Below are 14,745 nucleotides of genomic sequence, written 5' to 3'. Positions count from 1 at the left end.
TATGCAGTGTTTTCGTAATTTTTTATCGTGTTTAAATACATAAAATTGCAGAATTTGTTTTTAATCAAATAGCCAAACAATAACAGTATAATATATAATAATAAATCGTCAAAGGTACTGTTTGAGCATTACATTAATTCCTTCTCTAGAGGACAGTCAAGTTCGAGCGGGCAATTTCAAAACAATTTCTGTTAAAGATTTCCCAGCAGACACACAAAGCCGTTCACGAAAATAGCTCATATAACGTATGAAAATTCAATTCTGAAAGTATTGTATGTAGTTTTAAAATGCTATATTCATAAGATCAAAGTTTGGAGCAAAAATTTTCAAGGGGCATAAATTAAACGCATACTTCGAGTTAAAAAAGAAAAAGTTAACCAAGTTTCAGTTCAGACGTGCATTTCGTTCATCAGATAATACATTTTACAGTAAATAAAAAATACCAAGCTTATCCTCAGAAGGTACACATTTTTCTTCTAAAAACATATTTGTCAAAGTCGATGGTAGGCGATGTGTTGGTATGCTTCGAATATAGGTGAAACAGGATATACTTTGCTTTGCTTATTGCAAAGCCAAAAGCCAGATAATTCACTGCAGTTATTGTTACAATAGATAAATGTGAGCAAGATAGGCAATAATAGGAAGTAGTCTTTACTTCCCTAACATATTCATGACAATTACTGCTTTTAAAATTTATGTATGGTTTTTTTTATTTTCGCTGAAAAAACGCATTTACGCGTTTCCCCCACATGAAGTGGGAACTCGCCGGCACTGAAGGCGCCGCAATACCCACTACCCACCCGCTGGTTTTTACCAGCGGTACCCACTCCGTCTTGTCGAAGGGGCGTCGCGGGATCGCTTGCGCATCCTACCGTGACGCACCGACGGTTGGCCCGCTCAAGCGGGCCTCCATTCCTAGGGGGTTCTCGGGGTACGGAGTACCCCCCTAACCCCAGCGGCGCTTACGGTGGGGGAAGAAGGTGAACATAGCGTCGGCGCCTCCTCCCGGGTCTTCTTCGGCGGAGCGAATCAGCGGCGTCTGAACTCGCCTCTCGCTCTCGCTCCGCGACCTCCTTCTGCAACATAACACTCTCGCAAAAAGAGACCATCTCCATCCAACACCTCTCGCTGCCAAGCATAGCGTTAATCACGCTCGGCAGCGAGATGTCTCCGCCAACTATCGCAGCACACTCCGTCAAAGTGTGATGTGCCGTGTCCAGTGGCGCACCACACTCATGGCAGGAGGGTGATATCTCCCGCCTCGCTATCCAGGTGCAGGTACTTACCGAAGCAGCCGTGTCCGGTAAGCACCTGCGTCAGTTTAAACGTAAGTGTTCTTGTTACCCAGCGATTCAAGTGTGGGCGGATCGCGTCCATATCTTTAATGTTTGGTAAAAGAGAAATTTACAAAGACTTATTATTGAAATACACTCATCCAAAAAAATTCTAAGCAACATACATTATGTTAGAAAGTCTACAAGTTATATCAATCAATTGTTATACATTTTCTTACCAAAGGTAGGTAGGTATGTGACTCTTTTTGTTTTGTTATGATTTGTTTTAAAAAAAAAAATTAAAAGCGTATGCATTTTTTCGAATTACATTTAAATTGTTTGTCAAATGTTCAATCAGGTGCCCATACACGTCACGGAAATTGTGCTTGTCGAAATGAATGGTGTAGGGAACACATGACATGGGTCCAAGAGCAATGGGATAAAAAAAATTGTGATTTGACTTGATGAGTCTCGATTTAGGCCTGATACAAGAAGGTTAACAGTGTACTGGCGTCCCGAAACACTGAAAGGCTGAGGTGCGTCCAGGAAATTCATCCATACATCGGTACAGTAACGTATGGGCGGGTATTATGAAGAACAGACGAACTGCGCTCGTATTTGTAAATAGAAATATGAATGCGGAAAATTACGATGATAATGTTCTCTGCCTTTTGTCTGTCCATTTGTACAAGCTCTTGACACCGATTTTACGTTGACAGTGCGCGTTCGAATAAAGCTTTGTGGTCCAGTGACTGATTTGACAATGGAAAATATCCGGGTTTTGTCCTGGCCTGCACAATCGCCAGTTCACAACCTCATCCAGCACGCATGGAACATGCTCTAACATGCCGAAGAAATAGCTAAAATTCCTTTAGGAGCGTTTGCCGCTGGATAATAGACACATTGATTTTATGAATAATCAGTGCCGACAAGTTTTGAACAACGCTTTATATTAAATTACTTCATTCTATTACAATAAATTAAATTTGTTTAGCAAATTAATTTTATTTTTAAAAAGTTTAGTTGCTTAGGTATCTTAGTTTGTACTACGTACACATAGTACACATAATATTGTTAATTTATGTTATTAAAATAAAAATTGAAAAAAAGCAATTGTTTTTTTACATCAATAAGACACTAAATTTATTATTTAATTAATAAAATACAAAGGTTATTATAATATTCACCTTTTAACCGTGCTTTAACTTAAGTCGTAAGATCGCTGTTATAAATTAAATAATACATATTATATTTTATATATCAGCTCTGGTGGTAGGGCTTACTGCAAGCTCGTCTGGGTAGGTACCACCCACTCATCAGATATTCTACCGCAAAACAGCAATACTTGATATTGTTGTGTTACGGTTTGAAGGGTGAGTGAGCCAGTGTAATTACAGGCATAAGGGACATAAAATCATAGTTCCCAAGGTTGGTGGCGCATTGGCTATAAGCGATGGTTGACATTTCTTAGAATGCCAATGTCTAAGGGCGTTTGGTGACCACTTACCATCAGGTGGCCCATATGCTCGTCCACCTTCCAATTCTCTAAAAAAAAAAAAAAGCTCGCTATGCACACAAAAAAATAATTATAAAAATCAAATTAGTACATCTTGCTTAGACTTTTTGATGTGTGTACTTGAATATTAAAAAACAATAAAATAAAAATGCATATAATTGTTTAAGTCATTATCATAATAATTGTACATTAGCTATTCCGTGTCATTATTTATTAAAATTTAAAATGATCAATCTTATTTGATATGTATATTTGTGTATCTTAGTAATATGTAACGATAAGGGTTTTGAGTTACATAATAATAGCTTATAGTTTTAAAGACATGATGGACAAAGGCAATATATATAACATGTCAAAATAAATTCAACATATAATAAAGCATGTTTATGTGTTAATATTTTATTATGGTTACAATTTAAAGATTGTGATAGTGCACAAATATGTGCGCAAACACAAGTGCACTCTCTTTTGTCTCTAGAATCCGATGGGACGGCAATTCGACACGATTAGAAAGACCAGCACGACCACCGGCTTTCTGCGTCACGATAATAACTTCGATCGACTACTCGACGAATATAATTTATAATTATATATTCAAAAAACACAATATGAAACAGTTCATTTAATTTTAAACATACGCTCATATGAATATTGTATGTGTTTATATTTTTTTACAAAACGCGTATGGTTGAGTGAAGCAATGTTGAATTTTCAATTGTTTCTTGAATTACATAATTTTTGATATATATATTTAATATTCCTATGTGTATATTTACATGATATCTGTACCGTACCGAAATGAAGTTGAAAATCCGTAACTAGTACAAAATACATATTATATTCGACCTAACATAATTATCCCTTTAAAATTAATATTTGCGTAACGAGCCTAGTTTAGATACTACCCCTTGCGGATTGAAAACCAATTGTCTGAAATTTGAATTAGGATCCTACCTCAAAAGACTAATTAAATGCGTTAATATCAAAACTATTATATTTGTTTAATGTATAAAACCTTTTTGCATAGTAACCTTCTATTAAATTCTTGACATTTAAACCAAATTATTAGTTCGTACTTTAGAATATTATTAAATTAAATAGAAAAACGTCTTTTTGTTTTTAAATAAATTTATAAAAAGTAACATAAATATATTATTTCACGAATTTTATATTTATTTTATTTTTAAAGTGTATGATTTAAGTATAAATATTATTCAATACGTAATCATAATTGGTGCCTTATTTATAAAAGATAAATATATACTGACATAAACTTGAGCAATCAAGCGATCAATAAATCTTAATATAAAGTTACACCAATATGGCTATATAAAGCTGTTATATTTTGATCCTTAAAATGGCATAGCATCTACTTTCTAATATCGGGAACATATATAAACACTGCCTTTGATAGTTCATTTTGTATTATAAATGCGTTTTTAAATAAATAAAATAAAATTTTCGAACAATGTAATAGCGGTTAGAACACCTGAATCTTTACTGAAAAAGTGAAACTTGGGTGGCATCGCTAGATTTTCTTTGAGCTGAAAACTCATCTTGTACAGAGATGAAGGATCCTCCCAATCAGTGAAGTGGTGAAGAAACGAAATATCGTTACAAACATCTGCGGATAAAAATTAGTGTCCATCAACCCGCGTTGGAGTAAGGTGAACAAAGCTTCGAGTCATCTTCTAAAAAAAATGTAGTGGAGGACTTAGGCCAGCAGTGAGAAATTAACAATCATGGTATGACCTCATTTTAATAATAAAAAGACGTTTCGATGTTTTGTATAAATATTGTCATCCGATAATAATCGGTTAAGGCCCGTATTCGTCGGCAGTACCTACGTAGATCGGAAGGGTCATTATTTTCATTGCAATTGTTGCAATAACGCTCAATGGGTGCCAATAAACCTGTTTAAGCGTGCATTCCCTATTACGAGCGCCATTTTATTGAAAAAGTTCGCGTGCTATAATGCTGTATTCACACCGGGGAAGATGTCGAACTAAAGAAATATGTTCGAAGTTTGTTTCGTAGCGATATTCAGGGAAAGGTGGCATGTCGATAAATAATGAAGAATCAATAAATACATATTTTTTGAAATCGTTAAAAGATACAGTTCAATAAAAAATTTAGTCATGAAAGTTCTTGAAGCTTTAGATTGTATGATTCGTAAAATATTTTATAATTATATACATTTTAAACATCCATGGATTTTGTATTGAACATATTGCAACTGTTTGTAATCCCAACTTTATTTTAATGTAACAACATCGAGTAAGTGGATAAATAAAGACATTTGCTTTAAACTTTATGTGTATAGTGCAGGTTGAATTGCTGAAACTTTTTCAACTGATAATAAAGCCGTGTTTATAGTTGGCCTAAAGCGGAAAGCGTAGCTAATCGCCTGAGGCTTATTTATTCGTTAGCGCTGTAAGCAAATTTTTATACTGAATCGTGAAAGTAAATTTAAATTGGTATCCTAGAAAATCAAAATATATTATTGATGTGTGTGATTTTTCTTAAGCTTTCGCTTCATGTCCTGTTTTTAAAAAAAAGAGTAATAATATTGATTTCTATCCGAACCCTCCTGACCGATTTGGTCACGACGGCTATTCTTAAAGAAAAATGCTGAACCGCGCAAGGGATATAGAGATCAATTTTGAGTACAAATGCTTCTGCACTCTCATAATCCAATGGGACAGTAATCCCGTACAACCAGAGAGAATTCAGGCGCAGGACTAACGGCTTTACGTACTTTCCGAGGCAGTTAGTGTTAACACTGGCCACTTTCAAACTTTGAGATGTTACTGAGAGTTTCTCGGCTTTAAAATCCCAATAATTTTTAATGGCTCGACATGCGGTTCGAACCCAGGCCGTCGAGATCATGCCTTATAAGTTAATCTCTAGAACAAGGATGCAGATTATGACATTGATACAAGTAACAAACAGACAAAGCAATTCCGATGACCGTAATATCCACATTCGGTGACAAACATAATCGTTTGTTATTGTTAATTATTAATCCCCAAATGAATAATAGTCAAATCGTGCCGTTTGTAATTGGCGAATTATTCAGATGATTTATGGACGGGTCCCGGCTTGTTGTAAATCTGAATGTTATTACGACTGTCAAATAAATAACCTGTGATGGTTCTTATTCATAACTACCCTTGTGTAGAGCCGCCCTAAGTACAGGAGCCGTTCACCTGCGAAAGGTAAATAAAAGGTTTTTTTAACGTAATTGTATTTTTTACTTACTTATTTAGTCTTTCTGGATTGAATTCTAATAGGACTAAGCGTCTTGTGTACTTACTCAAATTAAAATTAATTGTTAGATTGTTATAAATCGTAAATAACGCAAAATTGACTTGTTTATTTAAGAAATGTCTCTGCTTTATAGTAACAACATGTCTAAGATTTAATAGACAAATATTTAACTACTAGTGTTCCTCCAATGGTCGAAATTAGACCACAAAAATAGACAAGAATAAGAAATAACACAATAACATGTGAAAACACACATAAACACAATATTAATTTGCATGTATCGAACCAATATAATTTTTATTATATAATATATACACTAAACTTGTAAATATAAAATTGACTATACACTTTAATAATATCATATTTGTTTATTCATATGAATTTCAAATTACAAAATTCTATCGGAAAATTTACAAAACAAACATACGAGAACATTTTTGGTACAGTTTGACAAGCTATCATAGGGTTTTATAATTATATAAAACTTATGAGCTAGCGAACAGGCAGTCAACTTACTTATATAAAATAGTATATAACACGTGTAGTCATGATGACTAACTTAGGAAACGGCGGCCAGTATCAAGTTAGATATTATTGTGCACTAGTGTGTGTGCAAATATATTCGGAATAGCTGCTCTACAATAGTATATATTGACATTCAGTTATTGCATTTAAACTTTTAAACATATAATTGAAAAAGTTAAATTTAATATATTATTGAAGGTTGTTACTTTGAATATTTAAATTTCTATAATGTAGACTACATCTCGAAGTATCAATAATACATTTAGATTTAGCTTAAAAGCGTATTTTTTTTATTTTTTGTAAGTGAATCGTGAATTTATAGACGTCTTAAGAGTGAAAAGTTGTGAAAAGTTAAAAAGGTTAAGTGTAAAGGTAGACGTTTTCAATAAAAATTGAAGCCATTGAAATAAAACACGTATCTTTTTAAGTGCCAATAATAATTATCTATAATTTATAAATAAATTACTACGAAAAACTTTTTATTATTTATATTTGAACAAAGTAAATAAACAGTCCAATTATATCCTACAGCTGGGTAAAAAGAACATTCACAGAAGGCTTGGAGATTATTACACCACATGTGTAAGATTTTCATATGACTCACAAAGAATTCCTTAACAAATTCGGAAAAAAATGTTTCCACTACTACTGAGAATAAAATTGATTATAACTAAAATAAAGCACATGAAATCTCAGTGTTGCTTGTATTGAACCCGTAATAACAACAAAGACATCTCGACTCATATGATTAGTTGTATATAGTTACAGTACTGGAAAATTGGAAATATTCGTAATCAATATTTAGTAGCTATATACAGACATTTATTACATGTAGACTATGGTGTCAATGTATGGATGTAGCTTGATGTATGTGTAGAAGTAAAACTCTTTTGACGTGACAAACTTATATGTATTTAAACAATATTACATTTAAATCTTGAATAGCGAACAATATAGAAAATAATATAGAGTAATAAAAATTGTGAAAAAATAATAAATAATATATATATGTGTATAGTAAGAATCAATATTTTCGTTTACTAGAAACGGAATTTTTCCATTGAAATATTTTCTGATCCTAATGCTAAGATCATAGTTACGTCATATGCAATTGGCAATATTTGTTGCAAAATGATTATTATGGTGGGAACATTTTCATGCAATAATTTGTTGATTTTATTAAAATAATAAAATAAACGCATATATTGCGATGGCTTAAAAATTGAGTTCAATCCATGTACCATCACTTTCTGATTTTACTATGTGTGAAATAATATGTAAAACTTTCTCATCTCGGCTCAAAGTTCTTATATACGTCGAGCACAAAATTCGAAAATGTTGAACTTTGATATAGTTGTAATATAAGTTAAAAGAAGTAAAACAGATACACAGGCTTTTAGCTCGCATCAGATACTTTTCAACTATCAACTCGTTTAACTTTAGTAGCGTGATAGATTTGTGAAAATTGCAATTTATGCAAATTTCGAAAATGCTTCCTGTTTGTAATTTTATAACTGCATAACTAGATGGTAAGTACTACGGGTGTATAAATAGGTTTGGTGTGGATATATTATATATTTGAAATGAAAATGATAGCTGGCTGTTTTGAAAGTTAAATTTCTCTCGCAATTGTCATTGCGTCAAGAATAACGTTGTTTTTAAAGGTGTTATTTAGTTTGACCCCAAATATTTGTTTGTTTCAAACCTTGTCAAAGTTTTTCATTTTCAACCTCTGCTACTGAACCGATCTATATGAAAATTTGCCCATATGTACATTGAGTTCCCGTGACAATATAACATAGTGGTTACATCTTCGTTACGAGGGACTGATGATGGAATCATGAGGTGGACAGTCAAGCTTTTTAGCCGATATTGAGCTCATTTGGTTGGTTTTCAAGATTTTAGTGTCAGTCAAGCATATATCAATGAGCCGCGTAAGGTCTTAGGATAAGAAGTATTGAAGAGTTACAGGAAGGAAATTGACAACTTAGAAACTATGCAACAAAGTTATAATTAAAGAGATAGAAAGTATTAAGAGTTTGCGTAATGATGAGAGTTAAAGATCGAAATAAAAACTCGAAATTAAAAATAATTAAAGAAATATTTTAAGTTAAGCACCGGCACAAAGTGATTCTTGGTATCCTCCTTGAAAAGATAGCATTACTAGTATTGCACGAACTCTTACCAGACGTCAGAATCTCAAGAAGGTTCACCTGAACCATACATACCTATGTATCCTTAATATTTTCGGATCTTTGATGTTTGTGTCTATAAATCCTGAATACTATAATATAGAATAGTATGGAAGTTTTTGGTTATCAACCCATAAATTAGTTTCATATTTTAACATTATTATGAACAGAATTTTGAAAAATTTAAAAATATATGTAACTAGGTTTTCAGATCGAGTTTTTTGTCGTGAATCGAATGTCATAGCTCGTTGCATCCGTATTTTGTGGTAACACCAAAAATCTAACACGGTTTTGTTCGTTACAATGTACAACGGCTGTGTAGATTACATTGCGTGACACGGATTGCAGCGGGAATTGCGGACTGCGGGTCACCTAGCGCGACCATTCGGTTTTTTGATCTGACAGCTGACGCCCTGTGATGTTATATTCACGTGTAATAACGACTAATCCAACACTGACCTCAGACGGGGTAAGTTGTTAATGTGAGCGCTTTCGTGTTGTCATTTGCAATGATTATGTAATTATCGTTGTCATATAAAGTAACTACTAGAAATTGATTGTTTTATTTAAGTGCATTTTAAGAGTGAATCGTACCTAAGCGCGGAACTATGAAAAATTCTGACCTCTGCTTAATCGTTTGCAGCGTACTTCAGAACGGTAGACTTACACAAAGTTTTTTCCTACGTCACAACCCATTATGCATAAAAAACGATCCGTGTGTTTAGTACTTATAAGAAATCCAATATAAAGTATATTTTGCACATAAAAGTTAGTAAAGAAAATAAAAAATGGTATACTAACTAACACTTTAACGGATAGGAGAGTTAATACAAATTAATAAAAACTGAAACATGTACGTATTTTATTTGCAACTATGATATCACTCGCTAGTAGTAGGACCATGCGTTTAGGGAATTACTCGCTTTTGTCGGTGACGAGAGATTTCAGAGCGATGTCTATGAATGTATTATAAGCTTTATGCATAATGCATCGTTACGTAAAGAGTAATAACACATTTAGTACGTAATTACTTGCGAGGTCAATAACCGGATGATCAGATATGTATGTTCAAAAATACATTTTTAATTCACAAGCTTACTTTGAGCAGCGATGGCCCAGTGGTTAGGTGACCAGCACTACAGAATTTTCCTATGTTTAATATTTGTTTATATTTTTGTCACATGCTCGACGGAAAAGGAAAACATCGAGAGGATGGCTGCACGTGTCGCATGAAAATCTTCTACATATGTTAAGCTGTATTGGAGCAGCGTGGAGTAAGCTCTAAACCTTGTTCGCAAAATGAAAGAAGGCCTCAGCCCTGCAGTGGGAAATTTACATTTTGCTACTTTATTTCATTATTTTAACTTTTACTTGTTTTATATGTATAATAAAATTCTACTACACTAAATGAAAACAAAATTAAAAAAAAATAGGTTATTATTCAAAATTTTATAGGTGTTTGTGTTATATTAATTATATTCGTGCTTTCTTGCTTTCATGCTGAACCGGCTGTTTCCTGACAGAAAAACTCAATATCACATTATTTGACAGACTTTAAAACATAGAATTTGTGCCTAAGAGCCCACCATTAAACTAACATAGAACTACAAACTAAACTTACACTATACGGGAAAATGTTAACAGAAGTATGAATTAAAACACCCTGCGACATATGTATAACTGAGGAAATTATTTGTAAGTTTCAGGCGTTTCCTCATACTTGTGGATTTAAACAATTACTGTTCGTTAGAGCGCGCCGAGCGCTGCTTTTGTAAAGGAAAACCATTGTTTTTGTGCTACCATGCACTTGTTACATAATGATTGTGTGTTTATTCAAATTGCGCTCAAGTCCTAACGTATTTTATACGTTCAAACTAATAACATTTCATATAAAATATAACATTAATTCTAAAAAAATAAAATTTCTTTAAAATATTCGACATAACCAAACTTAAGAAATTATTTTACTTTAAATTAAGCCGAAAATAATTTCGTAATATGACGGTAATATTTTAATTTCATAGAGCATATTACGCAGAAGAGTTTTAAAACCGTTATAAAGCTTATTGGACCGTATAAAATTATATTTCACGAAAGAAACCTCTCAAGTAAAATGTATAAAGTAAAATTTTATCCGTATAAAACTTTGCAGCGGATCCACGACCGTCCTTGTAGTCAAGTGTAATATGCGAAGTCTAGTCAAAATCACAAATGAAAAGCAATATCGTAAATGGGACGTGGCGGAAGTCATACTAATGTCCCTCCAACTTTATATAAAATTCAATATTTTGCGACCGAAGTCAAACAGTCTAGAGATCGGAGTGCGGAATTTAAAGAAATCCGCGGTAAAATAGTAAACACGATTTCTGGATGTGAAAAGATGAATCTCGGTCTTGCAAACACGGCAGTATCTCGAGGGGCGGAATTGCCGCGGAAGTTTGATTTGATTCGGAATTCGGCGCCGGCATAGAAAATATTGCAAATTCAGTTTCGCGGGAGTAGTGCGGACTCAGACGCCGCGATGTAACAATATTGAGACTATAGGGATAGTGCAGATCGCAATTCCTATTGAGAGTAATATATACCGTATTAGAATAGGATAGGATATCGTTGGAGTTCTCTCATGCTTTGTTCGTATTGTCTTTGTATTTTAAATTTATTTATCGAAGTTTTTTTACTTTGACTGGCTATTAATAAGTATAATGCTTTTACATTGAATAAATGAATTCAAATTAAAACGATTATTTTTACAGAAATTAATAAGATTCCGATCGGCTTCGATTTCGGGGATGGTAGTTGTTAGGTGGCGTATAGTATAGTTTCCGTGTATCTCTATTCCGAATATAATTCGAAAGCTTTCGACCGTTTTCTGAAATTGAATAACATTTAAAATTAAAATATTTTATTAAAACTAAGAGACCGCAGAAACATAAGGTAAATTTGTAGCAACTGTGTTTTTTTAATTTATTAACAGCCTCTTTTTTTAAATTAATACTTTTTCTCATTATTATATATTCCCCATATGAAGTGGGGTTTATGTGGGGCTCTCCAGCGCTGAAGGTGCTGCGATACCTACTATAAAACCAGCGGTATCCTCTTCGTCTGTACGGAGGGCACCCGGGATCGTTTGCGCATGCTACCGTGACGCCCCGGTCAGCACGCCTATGCGGCCATTTCTAGTGGGGTTCCCGGATACAGGGAAGCCACCTAGCCCTGCCGGTTATTACGGCGGGGGGATAAAGTGCGCATAGCGCTGACGTATCCTCTCCGGTCGTCTGCGGCGGATCGAATCAGCGGAGGCACTTGGTGTGGTGCGCCGTATCCAATGGCGCACCACACTCGTGGCAGGGGGTAATACGTTTCGCCTCGCTATCCCATGTAGATAATAACCGAAACAGCCATGTCTGGTAAGCACTTGCATCAGCCTATACATATGTGTGCCGCTTTTGCCTGCTTATGGGGACCTCAAGTCCTCTTCCTATCTGCATAGGCCAATTTATAGAGAAACTATACTATACTAAACAAAAAACCAAACCGCATTGGAGCAGCGTGGTGGAATAAGCTCCAAACCTTCTCCTCAAAAGGGAGAGAAGACCTTAGCCCAGCAGTGGGACATTAACAGGCTGTAACTAATATAAATACAAAATAGTTTCTCTATAAATTGGCCTGTTTATAAAGCGGAACGTTTAATATAAATATATAATCAATCATTTCATTCGCTTCGTTTTTATAGATATCATCGATAAAATATGTATTATTTGAATTGCTAAAAAGTTTCAAGCGTTAAGTTAATCTAAATTCCATTTTAGGTACTCGTTCGGAAACGTTCTATATCAAAGAACGGTTTAATTAAATTTATAAAAGTAAGTGTAAAATAACCAGTTTTTTCCGGGTGTTACTACATCGTATAACAAGAAAGCACTGTTTGTCAGACTCGGAATTTAGTGCTGGATTCTTTGCATTCGAAATTCATGAGGCGGAATAATATAAACTGTAAAAGAACTCTTAATAATCTAGGAACATTCTAGAGTATTCTTGGTACAATATTTTAAATAATTAATTTAAGTAAAGAAGAGATTTATAAATATGATAATCTGTTTTTTTGCACTTTAGTAATATAGCTCATGAGTTTTACAGTTTAATTTCAAATTATACATAAAATAAAAATGAATAGTATAAAAGTAATGCAAAACGCTTCTGCAGTGCGGATACCATCTGACAGAATACCTGTATACCTATACACACGTGATTTCTTTCATTGTGAATGGAGATGAATTATAGACACGAATCAAGCCAAGAGAACTTAGTTGAACTTTCCTGTGTTAAGATTCACGTGTATTCAAAAATTCAAATTCCGTATTTAAAAGTAGATGCTTCTCACAGAACTTACAAGAGACCGAAGGTAATGAAATTAACTTGAGCAGGTATTATCTGCTACAAGCGTTGCTGTCGAGAGGTAATACTTGGTACTTTTGGTTATGGTATGGTAGGGCTTTATGCAAATCCGCCTGGTTAGGTACCATCCACTCATCAGATATTCTACCGTTAAACAGTAATACTTGGTACTTTTGCTTTGCGGTTTGAAGAGCGAATGAGTCAGTGTAACTACAGGCACAAACGATATAGCATCTTAATATCCAAGGTTAATATTAATAATCTTAATATTTCGCATTGTCAATGTAAGGAATATTTAATATTTCTTACATCGAAAAAGTCTTTGGGTGACCACTTACCATCAGGTGGCCCATCTGTCCACCACTATAAAAAAATATATCACATCAAAATTTTATGCGTGTTAATATATAAATGGCTGTGTTTATACAAATAGTATTCAGACTATGAAATAGATATTAAAGCATCAATAATATCTCCGACATGATAACTCGATCATTCAGTCCAGTGCTTTTAGTTATTATATCGGCCAATTCCACTGAATTGTAAGTTCGATAAACTGCGATTGTTGGCTGCATCTATTCGCTATGTTTGCGCATATTGAATTTTGATTGCAAATTTAATTCGCTTTTCATGAGCCTTTTGATACGAAATATTTGAGTGAAATTATTTCGCATTGGGTTATGTTAGTTATGTTATCGTATAACAATGTTGTCTGATTCTGTTGATTAAGTACACTGCATGGAGGTTCGTTTTAAATGTAAATATATTTATTTGCATGATAAAAGTACATAGCAGCTACTTAAAAATGTATATATTTTTTATAATGACTCGAATTTCCGTAACTGTTTTTGTTCTTTATATTTTACCATTGTTATTTAATTGAGGTCTTCGTCTTTCGGCTTAAGCTAAGACAATTTTGTTGGAAAAGATGGCGTGCGGTAATTGTATTCTATTTTGTTTTATAATATGAGCCGGTGCAACTACAACTTCTATAGGCTGGTAACAAATTCGGAGACAAAATTTATAAAATAGTCTTTTGTTACTTAAAGCGACGTAGTTAATTTGGTTAGGAACGATGGAGGTGACGTGGTCACTGTGTGACAAAACATCCTGTTTAATTTGATAAAGAAATAAAAATAAAATATCGGAGGCCGCAGATGGCCATAGCGGTGAGTTATATCATACGTGGTTACCGTACGGTATCGTGAACGGTAGCGACATTTCTCGCGAGCGCTTCGCCTTGGGAACTCCAGGTGGATGTGCTCGCAGAAGTGTACCGGTTTCGCTTGGAAGCCTGGGCAAGCGGTGACCGTCCTGGATCCGCGGAGGTGGGGCGAATCAGGGTTCTAGCCTAACGAGCTGATTCGCAAATAGGAAGAGGACCTGAGGTCCCCATCAGCAGGCCTGCCGACTGTGAAAGCGATCCGCCCCTACTTGAGTAGCTTCGTAACTAGGAAAAGCGGCATGAAAAAAAATAATATTTTGTATGTATAAAAAGTAGCCGAGATGGTCTAGTGGTTAAAATGCGTGAATCTTAACCGATGATCGTGGGTTCAAGCCCGGGCAAGCACCA

Source organism: Nymphalis io, chromosome 20 (assembly GCF_905147045.1).
Source record: "Nymphalis io chromosome 20, ilAglIoxx1.1, whole genome shotgun sequence".
NCBI classification, from domain to species: Eukaryota; Metazoa; Arthropoda; class Insecta; order Lepidoptera; family Nymphalidae; genus Nymphalis; species Nymphalis io.
The sequence above is the reverse complement of the archived record's forward strand: the minus strand, read 5'-3'. Positions refer to the sequence as shown.